Raw genomic sequence first — 13,747 nt, forward strand, 5'->3', positions numbered from 1 at the left:
AACCAGAACCAGAGGCAGAGGGAAGTCTGGAGACAGATTTGAAGGATTTGGATGGGAACAGGACGCAGGAGGATATTCTAGCCGTGAATGTCACAAAACGAGGCCAGGGAAGTCCAGATTGGGTGAGTTCTCAGAAGATCAAGGGTTCAACAAAAGCACCAGGCCCCTGAACTCTCCATCAATAACCTCAACACCATCAACATCTCAACAGCCGAAGCTTTTGCCCAGCATCCGGCATGCCAGGCATCCTCGAGGACTCCCAATTCCTCTCACAGGCCTCTCTCCTAGGGAAATATTGATAGTTAAGGATGCACATAACTGAGTGGGCTACAAGGGTGTTTTGTTGATCGCAATGTTACTTATAGTAACAAAACACTGGGAACAGCCTGCAACGGGATTTGCTGAATAAATTACGGGGTATCTCTAAGGTGGAATGTTAAACAGCCTTAAAAATACCTTACTGACTGCTGTGGAAAGATATCTAGCAACCAGGAATAGAAGAAGCAGGCTGCAAAGCAAGTACAGGCTATAATCTCATTTTAATGCATGAACATGTAGCAGGAGAAAAATCCGGGAGGAGGCACATGAAGATGCTAACCGAGTCAACACCTGGTGATGAGATTATAGACAATTTTTATTTTCTCCTTTTTCCTTATCTGCGTTTTCTGATTTTTCTCCTCTGAACACTGGGTAATAACATCTATTTAAAACAAATAAAAAGAATGGCTGGGGAAGCAGGCCAGGAGAGCTGCTAAGAGCTGGTAGAGGGTGTGGGGAGGACTGGCTCAGGCATCCAAGAACCAGGCCCGCTGGGAAGGGAAGGGGCTGGGAATTCCACACAGACCCAAGAGAGGGGGTGAGAGACGTGGGAGACAGAGGCTCAAAGAACTTTCTGAGAGCCCAGCAGCAGCTGGCCTCATGTGGCGCTGACGGACCAGGATCTGGAGGGGGAGGGAGCGACCTGCCCGGCCAGCCCCCACCCCCGACCCGCACCCTGAGATACTTCCCCTCTGAAGACACAGAGGCCATAAGCAGTCTTTAGAACCTGACGACTCCCCTCCGCTCCCCAAGCTGCCCTCAGCCTGGCATGGGCTGTCCCCCCTCAGGCAGCGGGGACTACCTGTCCCCCACCATCCACGCTCCGCCCACGCCCTCTCATAAGCAGCAGCGGCACCTCAGGCAGTGGATGGTGGGGTCAGGGGTCAGCATGAAACCGGGGCAGCAGGTCAGTCTGAAGGCTGAGCTCACTGCGCCCTCTCCCCTCCCAGATCCCGAGTCAGAGCTCCTGGTCCCAAGGAGGGCGCTCCCAGGGCCTCCCCCGGCTGTGCCCTCAGGCTCCGCCTTCCCAGAGCCACCTAGACAGAATGGCTACTCATTCCATCCCTCGCAGCACGCCAAACCACCCCCTCTCCCTCTCCAGTCTGGAAAGGGTTCCCCACCTCTCTACGGCCCAGCCGTGTCACCCTTGACAACTCCCAGCAGCTGTGTGACAGCTCTGCTAACACGCTAACCGAACGTTTTTGTAAGAGCCTCATCATGACTCTCCACACCCGGTCCAATCTCTCACTCTCTTTTTTTTTTTTCTTGGTAGAAGGTGGAAGGAATGAGCCTCTGTTTCCAAACAGAAACAGAGGCGCTCAGAGCGGGTGAGGGGCTCCACAGCGGACCCCCAGCTGACCATCAGCAGAGCCAGAACCTTCTCTCCGCTTCGCCTGCCACAGCAGGCCCCCAACATGGCTCACCAACTTTCCCTAGACCCCTCTTCAGCAGCCTGGGCCAAGGAGGCATGGGTGGGAAGAGCCTCCTCCAAGAACAGGGAGGCTGTCCCAAAGGAGGGAGTGACGGACAGGACATGGGAAGGGCCTGCAGGAGGCAACAGCTGCCTACAGCTGCCAGGCCAAGGCCGGGCCCTGCTCCCACGGGGCTGGGCCAGGACTGGCACCTCCATCGCGCCTGCCCCTCGCCTCCCCCAAAGCTCCAGCTCCTGCCTTCTTCCTCTCTCGAGGGCTCCACAGGCGGTGACAGGCCCCAGCCAGCCCCTATAAGGACAGCCTGGAGACAATACAGATGTGCACAGCTGCAGGCTTGGGGGAAAGACCGTATCGTCTGAAAGTTGACCTGTCTCCAAAATGTCTAGAGGAGGGGGAAACCCTGGGATTCCCAGGCTTCTCACTCTGCAACTCTCCCCCTGAAGCCTCTCCACCCCACCTAGAGTGAGCCTCGCCAGCAAAGGACCCTTCATCCTGTTAGCCACGTGCTGTGGGGCCTTGGGCACCTTACTTCTCCCGTCTGGGCCTCAGCAGCCCCAGCCATAGAGTGACGGCGAAGGATGGAACAGTCGGAAGGCCCCTTCCACATGGATCTAGGCAGTCCTAGTGGTGATACCACTGCTGTCCACTGCCAGGGCCAGGGGTCAGCAAGGGCACACATGTAGGTGGGATCCCTAGTGCTCAAACCTCCACTGGGGGGAGAATCGGGGTAGACCAGGATGAGGCTAGATAGTAAGATGGTGGGGGAGTGTCTATGAGCCTGGATGGTTTTGCAAACAATTAGGCCTTATTTTCCTAACTTCTAACTAAAAGCTAACATCTCCTTAACCACACGTGAAGGCCACTCCTGCTGTGTCGCAAAGCCCAGGACATACTCATCACTAAGCTCAGAGACGTGTTCACATCACACAGCAGCCGTGCAGGTATCTGGAAACGTGGCTTGCGCTCATCACTCCCTTCACACCACTGTAATTATCAGACCTGGGTCCCCTGCCCCCCAGGTCTCGGGTGACAGGACCGGCCAACTCTGGGCAACTCTGCGCCTCGTGGTCTTGATCCCCCAGAGCGGGATCCAGATTCTCACAACCGCCTTTCTCTCAACAAGCGTGGAGAATGTGACGATCCCAGCGAGAAGCCTAGCCTCACCTTACGAAGCCAGCTGGAAAGAAGCTGCCGTGCCATTTGCAAAACGGGGTTCTCCACACTTGGGACCATCGAACCAATCGCAAATGCCTGCATGTCCATCATGCTGGCCACATGCCCTCAAAGGCACACCCCAGATGAATGTCCCCATCAAAGCCAAGCAACAGCAGCCTTGACGCTGGTGTGTCTTTAAAAAAATAAAATTTAACCTTAACTCACTTAATGGATTATCTGGTTAACGCAAGAGTATCTAAGGACACGTATTACTACATCACAAGTTTGTGTTTTAGTATTTTGATAGCACTCTCAATAAAATTTACTCCCTCTGTAATCCCAACTATTTAATTTGTGCATTTAAAAACATCATTCCAAGAAGGGATCTGTGAGCTTCTGCCATCCTGCTACAGGGGCTCTTGGCAAATAAAAAAGGGAACCACTGCTTTAAGGGAACACCAAGCCCCACCAAATACAGGCCCCTTCCACGTCTCTCCTTTGCCTCTGTGTGTGTTAACATTTCAAAGCACCTACTAAGTGCCAGGCACCATGCTGGGTGCTTTACAACATATGGTGCCCCCTGCACACAACCCTATAAGGTTCAGGCCTCACTGTGTCCATTTCAGGTGAGGACGGCTGGCCTTTGCTAAGTGGCAGCATAAGCTTGCCTCCCTGCCTCTTCACAGCTGACCCTGACAGCAAGAACACCCCACACACTCTCCCCTCCCTCTTGGACCTGCTTGACCGCCACTCAGGGACCTTAGGGACCCCCATCCACTCCACTCTCTGCCAGGGCACCCAGACATGACCTCCTAGAGGGGAAGAGAGACGCACAGTCTCCCATGCAGGGAGCGAGGACTGCAGACTCCATTTCACCCACAAAAGGCCTCAGTGACCAGCTAAGAAGCCACAGAATCATCTGGGCTGCAGTTACAACAGCATTTGAGAAAGTTCCACACATGGACATGCCACCCTCCTGCCTCTGGGCAACCACACAGCAGTCAGTCCCGAGAGAAAAGCAACCACCCTACGGAATCTTTCACAGAGAGGTGACCTCATTTCTCCAAGAAGAACCAAACTTCAGGAGCTGGAATCTTAGCTCCAAGTCATCAACTAACTGCCCGATGCTACAGCACAAACATCCAGCTTGCCGGAGCAGTGAGCCTCTCGTCAACGGCTGTATTCAAGCCAAGGGGATGCTGCAGACAACCATCCTGGGTCCTAGATTGGGGATGACAGACAAGAGGTTCAACAGCTGACTCCTAAGGCCCTGGACCTAAACATCACAGGAACCCAAGTCCATTTCTTTTCACATGATTCTTGGTAGAAGTGAGTGATGATTCCATCACCATGCTGGTGTCAGTTTCCCCATCTCTGATCCAAAGCTCACAGTCCCCCGTCTCCCACGTCTTCTGTCCTGGTCATGGAACAGCAGCCATGGCCTCCAGCTTGTCAAACCCTATGGACTTGGAAACGATGAATGGTGGCTTTTCCAAAGCAGAGTCTGGCTCCTCCAACTGAAGCAGAAAGCTGGACATCTGCTCCTGACCCAGCCACCACCCTGCCCCATCCCTTTCTCCAGCCATTCCTGCCTGCCAGACCCTCTTGCAAAATCCCAAGTCCTGCCTTAGGGAATGCTGTGATCACAGGAACTTCCACAAATGGCTGTCACCAAGGCCCCCAAAAGCAGAGATTCAGAGCTGGCTACACCCCTGGAGGTCACCTAGTCCAACCTTCTCTTTCTACAGATGAGGAAACTGAGGTCCAGAGAGGGAAAGTGATTGAGCTCCAAGTCATAAGGGAAGAGGTCATAAGGACGAAACTGGGACGCAGGGCTCCTGCCTCCCAACTCCAGGCCCCCTGGCTAGGCCATGCTGACTCTGGCCTGAGGCAAGGGGAAGCTTTTGCTGAGAGTGCAGGAAGATTGATTTGAGCAGACATTGTACCGCTGGCCAAATCAGGGGGTGTTGGTCAAGTATGTGATTCCTATGCCTACCTTGGGTGAGCAGGAAGGGGAGGGTCTAAACAGGATGCCTGAGATAGCCAGTGACCCTGAGTGTTGACCCAGAGGGACGCCAGGAGGGCCAGTGGGTGCACCTCTGATTGCAAAGCATTTGACGTATATTATCTCATTTAATCCCGACCAAAAAAAGAGATGCCAACTCTTACAACTCAATATTAAGTTAACCAAAAATCCAATTTACAATGGCAAAAGATTTAAAGGTACATACGGATGCCAAATAAGCATATAAAAGATGTTCAGCATCTTATGTCATCAGCAAAATGCACTAGAATGACAATTTTGTTTTTCTCTTTCTGGCTGCACCGCGCAGCATATGGGATCTTAGTTCCCTGACCAGGGATTGAACCCGTACCCCCTGCAGTAGAAGCACGGAGTCTTAATCACTAGACTGCCAGGAAAGTCCCATAGAATGACAAATTTTAAAAGACCAACAACATCAAGTGTTGGTAAGGTTGTGGAGGAACTGGAGACCCGGTGCTTACGTGTAACATCGCACAGCCACTTTGGAAGACAGCTTTGTGGTTTCTTACAAATTTAAACACACAATTACCATATGACTCAGCAATTCTACTCTCAGGCAACTAACTACCCAAGAGAAATGAAACCATGTCCAGAAAAAGGTTTGTACACAGCAGCATTATTCACTGTAGCCCCAAACTGAAATCAACTCACATGTCCATCAACTGGTGAACAGATGAAAACAATGTGAAAAACGTGCACATTTATACAATGAAATACTACTCGGCAATAAAAAAGGAACAAGTTACTGATATACACATGACATGGGATGAACCTCAGAAACATCATAGTAAGAGAAACAAGCAGGCCCTGGACACTTCAAACTGTATGGTTCCATTTATACGACATCTGAGAAAAGGCAAAACTACAGGGGCAGAAAACAGATCAATCGCTGTCAGGGACAGGGGAGTCGACCGCACAGGGGCTCGAGGGCACCTTTAGGGGACAGAATTGCTCTATGTATTGAATGTGGTGATTACACAACTACATACATTTGCCAGTGGTGAACCGTACACTTAAAATGGGTGAATTCTGGGCTTCCCTGGTGGCGCAGTGGTTGAGAGTCCCCCTGCCAATGCAGAGGACACGGGTTCGTGCCCCGATCCGGGAGGATCCCACATGTCGCAGAGCGGCTGGGCCCATGAGCCATGGCCGCTGAGTCTGTGCGTCCGGAGCTTGTGCTCCGCAACGGGAGAGGCCACAGCAGTGAGAGGCCCGCGTACCGCAAAAAAAAAAAAAAAAAAAGGGTGAATTCTGTCTATGAAGTTGGCCTAAATAAATCTGTTAAAAACAAAAGGAGCTCGCCCCCCTCGTCACACCTTCCTCCTTAGCTCCACAACTCACCCACTGTGCAACCTCAGCCAAGCTACCTCGCTGGACTTCAGTTGCCACATCAATGAAATGGGGACAACAGGAGTACCTCCCCTGAGGGCTTGCTATGAAGGTTCAACAACACAGCTGACCCTTCAACAACACGGGGGTTAGGGGCGTTGACCCTCCGGGGAGTCTAAGATCCGTACCCGCAGTTCCGTGTACCTGGATCCAACCAACCACAGATCATGCAGTAGCTATCTATTGAAAAACAATCACGTATAAGTGGACCCGCACAGTTCAAACCTGTGTTGTTCAAGGGTCCACTGTGTAACTATAAAAGTCCTCAGAACAGGGCCTGATCAGTGAGTCCTCCTTAAAAATCAGCTGTTATCATGCACTGCAGAGGTGGGGGCAGGGATCAATCAGACTCTGGAGCTGGGCTGTGCGATACAGTAACCACCACTGCACTGGCTGCTGAGCCCGTGCAACGTGGCTGATCCACACTGGGGTGTGCTGCAAGTGTAAAACACACACTGGATTCAAAGACGCAGTACAAAACAAAGTGAAATATCTCATTAACAATTTATTATGTTGATTATATGTCAAAATGATCATATTTTGATATACTGGGATTAAATAATACATGTTACTAAAATTAAGTTCACCTATTTCTTTTTTACTTTTTTATGTGGCCAGTTAAAATGACACGTGGTGAAACTAACACAACATTGCAAACCAACTATACTTCAATTAAAAAAACACGTGGCTCACTTTATACAGGCATCCCCCATTTTTTGAAAGTTTGCTTTATGCCACTTTGCTTTTATGAAAGACCTACATTAGTAACTGTTTCTGCTCACCAAGAGAAATCTGAAGAGGATTTTGCTTTTACCACAAAAAAAAAAGGGGGGAAAGAAAACTAGTGTTGAGCGTTTGTTTTGCAGGAGCCGTTACAGGGGCCACGCACCCCTCGCCAAGCTCCTTCCCAGGAACCACTCTCAACATCTCAGCGGCAAGCCCAGAGGTTTGAACTGCGTCGGTGAGCATCTGTGCTTTATCCAACTTATTTTGTGCATTGTTAGCCAGTGCACTTGTCCTAAGGTAACTGTTTCTCCGCTGGATGCCATTTCAGCTAACAAAGCTTCCACAGGAACGCTCTACCTTCGGATAGCGGGGAAACCTGTACTCCTGTCAGACAGTGATGCTGAGTGTCAAGTCCTCCGTGGTCCTTGAGGGCCGCCCTCGGCAGCTCAGGGTCCTCAGAGCTGAGCCCAATACTTAAAACCCTCTGTTTGAGGAGTGAGGAAACCCCAGGAAGGCAGTGGCAGCATTTCCATTTAACAGATAGAAAGTGAGAACTCCCCAACACCCTCACACCTAGCTGGGGGATCCAGTGGTTTCATGGACTCTGGGGCCGAAATCTGGCTGATCCCGATCTTCTCATCTCTACCACGTATTAGTCCTGTGGCACATGCTTAACTTCTCTGAGTCTCGGTTTCCCCAACTATAAACTGGGGACCATAAATCTACCTCCCTAATTGGATCGTACAGGAATGAAACAAGTGAATGTGTGTTTAAGGCAACACCCACCCAGCCCAAACACAGCGAGGGCGCGACTCACCAGCAGCCCTTCATATCCCCCCAGGCCCCACTCTGCCTGCACTCTCTCCCCACCTTCTCCACATCCCCCCTCTGCAACCACTGACTGGTACCAGATCTAAACCTCCCAGACACTCCCAGGCCAGGGCCAGGGCCGTGCCCAGACACTGCCTATAAAAGGAATGGTCTGAGGGAATAAGTGGGCTCAGCAATCCCCTGGCTCTCATCCCGGGCAAACAACAGGGCCGAGTGGGGCTGGGCCGCAGCAGCTGTCCTACTGTAGTAACACAGAATTCCAAGTCCCTCCGTTTCACTCTGCCCGGTGAGCCACCTAGGAAGATTTCCGTCTGCTTCTGGTCTTAATCAAGAACCAATAGAGCCTAGCTCTGCTCTGGGGCCTTGGGCAAGTCCTCTGCCTGCTCTGAAAGCCCACCCACAGATGAACGGGTTCGCACCCCTAGTCGGTCCAACTGCTCTGCCACCACTGGTCACTGGCCCCTGCCTAGAGTGACTGCAGCAGCCTCCAGGAGTCTCTCTCCTTCCCTCCGGAAGGATGGATGACCCCTGCAATCCATCCTCCATGCAGCAGCCAGAAGCATCTCTGAAGTCCTAAATCACATCGTTGGCCCTGCTTAGCTGTTTCCTCTTCTGCAAAGTGGGAGCCATAAACCCTGTGTCGCCTCCCTCGAGGGCTGTTGTCAGTTGCAGAGACGGAAAAACCACAAAGACACAAAAAGCCCCACCAGACTGTAGGAATGGAAGGATTATCACGGGAACACGGACGATCACGGGCAGAGGGCGCTCGGGTGGAGGTCATGTCATTTCCTTCCATCACACTGTAACATGCAAGCCCCTCAGCCCGGCGGACAGGCCCCCATCCCTCCCTTTGCTATGATGCCCCAGTCACTGGCCACGTCCTCCTCCTCCTTCCAACGCCCCAGACCCTCTCCTACTCATGAAAGCTTCTTACCCACTACCCCTCCCCCTGGAGCACTCTGCAGCTTGCTCACGTGGCTGCCCCTTCCCCTAGTCTTGGCTCAAACGTCCTTCCCCAGAAGCCTCTCTGAGGTCCTGGCGATGCAGTCTGTCCACACACACCCCTCAATTCTTCTCCAGCTTATGACCTCCTTTTATTTTTCAGCTGCCTCATTGATGGGATTATGTCTGTAGCAGCAGCCTCCCCGACTCCCCAAGAGCAGGACGGCGCCTAATTTGTCCACGCCATGGCCCCAGCACCAGAACAGTGACCGGGTCCCAGTAGATGCTCAGGAAATATTTCTGAGATGAACAGATGACAACCTGGGGGCATCTGCAGCTTTCAGGACTGACAGAAGAGCAAGCACCCGGCATCAAGGAGCAGGTCTCAGTGCACACGAGAGGGTGGGGGGAAGATGCTCCCACCCCGCACTTTCTCACCTGGACTGCCCTCCTCCCCCACATTCTACCCGCCCTTGGAAGTTAAAGCCCAGCTCCTCCAGGAAGCTCTCCCTGACTGACTACACACCCACCCCCATCCCTCAACTCCCACAGCACATTGTAAGCATCACAAAATGGGACATTCCACTGCATGCTGTTCCCAGCAGGGGCCATGCTGTGTCCTTCCTGGCTCTGTCCCACTGAGGGAGCCAGACACACAATTGCTGATGGAACAAATCAGCTCCATCACTTCACCTTCCCACCCTGCCCGGCTCCTTTTTGATGGGACCAAGGATGGCACCCAACAACAAGCAGGTACAAAAGGGGGAAGATGTTTAAACATAATGGTACTCATTCCTGACTGGGGGACTGAGTACGGTATTTATTTTCTTTTTTGCTTATCCATCACTTCTAAACTTCCTACAACGAACATGATTATTTTGGGAATGTTTTTAAGTGCGGTTATGTGTAATAGTTTCAAAGCTGGACAAAGATCACAGCTCTTCACCCAGTGCATCCCCCACCTTACCCTCCCCCAAGTCCCCCTGTGCTCCCTCGGCTCAGTGCCTTGGCCACCCTCTGCCTGTGGTCATCCATGTTCCCATGATAATCATTCCATTCCTGCAGCCTGGTGGAGCTTTTTGTGTCTTTGTGGTTTCTCTGTCTTTGCTGCTGACAACCACCTTCAAGGGGGGCGAGACAGGGTTTACGGCTCCCACTTTGCAGAGAGGAAACAGCTAAGCAGGGTCAGTGACGTGAATTTCCCCAGGCTACCTGGCTTAGTAGAAGCAGAGTTCTGGTTTCTGCGCGTAGCCCCTCACCTCATGTCTCTGGTGGTCACCCAGACCAATCCCTTTGCAACCGCTGCCCCTTAGCCTCCTTCTTTTTAAAATTAGGACAAGATCCATTTTTTAAAAATAAAGCTGTCTGGGGTCTGAGATTGCAGGAGACCTTCACGAGCTACATTATATGTTTCTGAAGTGTTTTTAGATTTTCTAAACCAAAAAAAAAAAAAAGGTTAAAAATTAAAAACAGAAGGTGGATGAATGTTTGGAAATAGTGCCATGTGTTCATCAGGTGGGCTGCCTCCGTGAGCTGGGCCTGTGTTCCGGGCTTCAGCCTGCAAACCAGGGGGAGCCTCTGGAGGTGGGACGAAGGTGGGCAGAGTGACTGGGCGGCCAGCCGAGGAGCTGTGGAGAGTGGGGGCCAGTGTGGGGCAGCAGCAGAGCCAGGGGATCACCCTGCAGATGGACCCCTGGGCTGGGAGAAGCTGCAGGTGGCGCAGCAGGCCCCGCCCTCAGTGAAGGGGCAACAAGCCTCCCTCTCGGCTCACCTGACAGGCGGAGGGCAGAGAGGGGGCTCCTGCCTGCTCCGCGGCCAGCAAAGACCCTGGAACTTGTTACCAGGTGCTCCAGTGGGGCTGGGGGTTCCTGGAATTCAGGACCCTCGGGAAATAAAAGGGCCCTTTCCAGCACCCCTAGTTACCTGCTTCCAGGCCTGGGGAACCCCCCCATCTCTGGAGCTCCCCATGGTGGATCAGCTGTGCCTGATAGGAAGCTCTGCTTATATGGGATCTTGGACTGGGGACAGCACTTTCTCAGCACACCCCGACCCTCTGAGAAGAGGGAGGCCCACTTCCCTCATTCTGACCATGCCACGGGGCTGGCTCCAGCCCCCTGAAAGCCTTTCTCCCTCAGGCTCAGCCCCTGCTTCCCTTCCTGGCCTGAGGCGTGTGGCTTTCTGGTCCCAAGGCAGGACTGGTCTCCTCCTGAGCAATCTCCCTGGGTGAGACTCTGCTGCCCCCGAACCGCTGGCCCAGTTTCTCAGCCTGGTAACATCCTCAGGTTTGATCAAAATGCCCACAATGCCTTCATCCCCTCCCTCCCTCCGTCTCCACTAAACAAACCAGAGGAGGGACAGGGCAGCTAGCTGAGCACATGGCTGCCCACGGCCAGGACCACACTCCTTATCTCCCTTGCAGCTACCTGGGGCCAGGTGACTAATTCTAGCCGATGGGACATAAGGGGCAGTACGTGCCCTTGGCAAATTCCAGATCCTTCCTTATGAGCCCCCTTTGCCCCCTTCCTCCATCCCGCTGCCTGGAACATCGGCGTGATGGCTGACGGTTCAGAGCCGTCTTGAACTGCCAGCATGTGAAGCCACACCCCGGGAATCTGTGGAGCCGAACCACCACACCAGGCCTGGACCGCGAGACTCTGGGCTCGGACAGGACAGAGGAATGAACTTGCATCTCGTGTAAACCACTGTTATTTGGCTCTTCCTATTATTCACAGGCAAATCTAATCCTGACTAATGCACTCCGTCATATTTAGGGTTGGCCCTCAATGACCATACACCGCAAGGCACAACCTCCTTCTTTCCCCTTTCACAGCAGAACTGCTGGTCATGCTCGAGCAGCTCGATGCCAGGATCCAGTGAGCCCAGCCCTTGCTGGGGCCACGGCAGCTCACGAATACAGAAGACGCTATCCCTGGCCACCAGGGCCCACGGGTGCGGCTGAGGAGACGCCCACGCATCACAGGATCATCAACTGACGGGCCGTGTGGTGCGGGAGCTTTCCCCGAGTCAGCTGTATAAATCTAGAAGGTTCCAAGCTGCTAAATGTTTGTTCTCCAGTGTAGGTAGACCCTTGGGCTCCATTCCTCCAAAAAGGTAGAGAGAAATCGCAGGAGTCTCCCCATCTGGAGTCTCTCTGTGTCCCTCTCGGGGGCCTTTCTGAGCAGGGGAACTCCCTAGAAAACAAGAAGGCATTATCTGGCTCGGAGGGACCCTGCCTGTAGGTTCTTTCAAGGATGAGCAGGAGGGGATTGTAGAAACCCCCAGGGAGGCGCCAGTCAACTCTGGGCAGGACATTCATCCTGCGCCTGCAAGAGCCTAAAGCCCGTGTCCATCTCAGATTGGGAGTAGGCGGAGGGCCCTGGGGAGAGCAGGGTTCAAAGTATATGGACATGCTCACGTGCTCAGTGATGGTGCTCAAAGAAGCTGGGCATTTGGGCATTTTCAAGGTCAGCAGAAACCTAGCGCCTCCTGACACCACGCCCAGGACCCTGACCCTGCTGACACTCTCCTGGCTGCTTCCAGGGACTGGGCCCCAAAAGGCCAGTGGGAACTTGCGCTTGAACCCCAATTCTGACCTCCAGCAACGCCACAGGGACCCAAAGTATCATTTTAAGGAGCTGGGAAGAACCATGACCCAATTCTGGGATTTGTCCCCATCCCTCCCACCCCTGCGGCCTCCAGTCCAGACTCCCTTGCCTGGCCTTCAAGACCCCCGTTCCCACCCTCATCATCCCCTATTTACCCTGCACACCTCTGACATTCCAGGCAAAGCCAGGTCGCAGCTGCCCTACGGTGTGGAGTAGGAAAAGCCCCAGGAGATGTTTCCCTCCACACAGGCTCTCTGAGAGGCCCCAAGTTCAACACAGCCCTCTCTGGGCCACACTTGATATTTCCACCTGGAAAGTGAGGGAGCTGGACAAGATGGGTAGGACAACATTTGAGCAGCTCAATCCTTCGCACAAAATCAATCCTTCATGGAAGCCCAGTGTGTAAAACAGCCAGAAGCAGAGCTGCTGTGCTGCCAGCTCAGGAAGGGGGTTGCTGGGCTTCTTGCCCCCAGACCCACCGTGGGGCCCCTTCCTAGGGGAGCAGCTCCAGAGCTGCCGGCCAGAAACGCTCAAGGCCCTTTACTGCTTGGATCTCCCAGGACACATCCGGCCCTTCCCTGCCTCCATGTCTCTGCCCTCCTGGTCCAACAACCAGGAACACCATCCCCACCCTCACCCCATCCATCAACGTCCAGTGGAAATGTCCCCGTCCCCTCCAAACCTTCCAAAACGCAGCCTGTACCCCGCACAACCCTGACCTTGCGCCCACTGGCCCAGTGTTTGGAAAGTACATGCCTCATCTCCCCACTCTGGATCTGATGCTCCCTCGGGGCCTCCACAGGGTTGAACCCACAATAGTTGTATGTTCCTAATGTCATTTTACTAAACAAATTTCACATCCACTATCTCATTTCAGCTTCAGAACGACCCGATGAGAAAGGCAGAAGTGCAAGCTATTATGCCATTTAGCAGATGGAAAAACTGAGGCATGGAGAGTTTATTACATGACATAACAACACAGCCAGGGCTCTGGTTCGCAGCCTGGGCCCTGTGTACTGCATCATCCACGCATCCATCTACTCTTCCATTTTTCCCGTAGCCACCCTCACGTTCCCAAGAGACACCGGGAAGCTTAACCCAGGGACCCAGCAGAAGGCAGAGAACAAGCCGAACCCAGGGAAGAGTGCCCCTTCCAGGGCCACAGCCTCTCACACACCCCTGGCAGCCAGATGCCTGGGGTGGGTAACAATGGAGCTAAAAATAGGGCAGGAGGCTGAGTGGCCAGCTGCAGGAAACATCTGCCTCAGCTGCAGAACAAACACAGAGGAAGTCACCATGCTCCA

The 13,747-nt window shown here is 53.2% G+C and overlaps 1 protein-coding gene across 6 annotated transcripts in view; it reads right to left on the bottom strand.

The window, feature by feature from the left end:
- PALD1 (phosphatase domain containing paladin 1) overlaps positions 1-13,747 on the bottom strand; it is a 140,781-nt gene that overhangs the window by 102,217 nt on the left and 24,817 nt on the right. The gene's annotated exons all lie outside the window — the stretch shown is intronic.

The sequence above is a fragment of the Delphinus delphis genome, chromosome 16 (genome assembly GCF_949987515.2).
Source record: "Delphinus delphis chromosome 16, mDelDel1.2, whole genome shotgun sequence".
NCBI classification, from domain to species: Eukaryota; Metazoa; Chordata; class Mammalia; order Artiodactyla; family Delphinidae; genus Delphinus; species Delphinus delphis.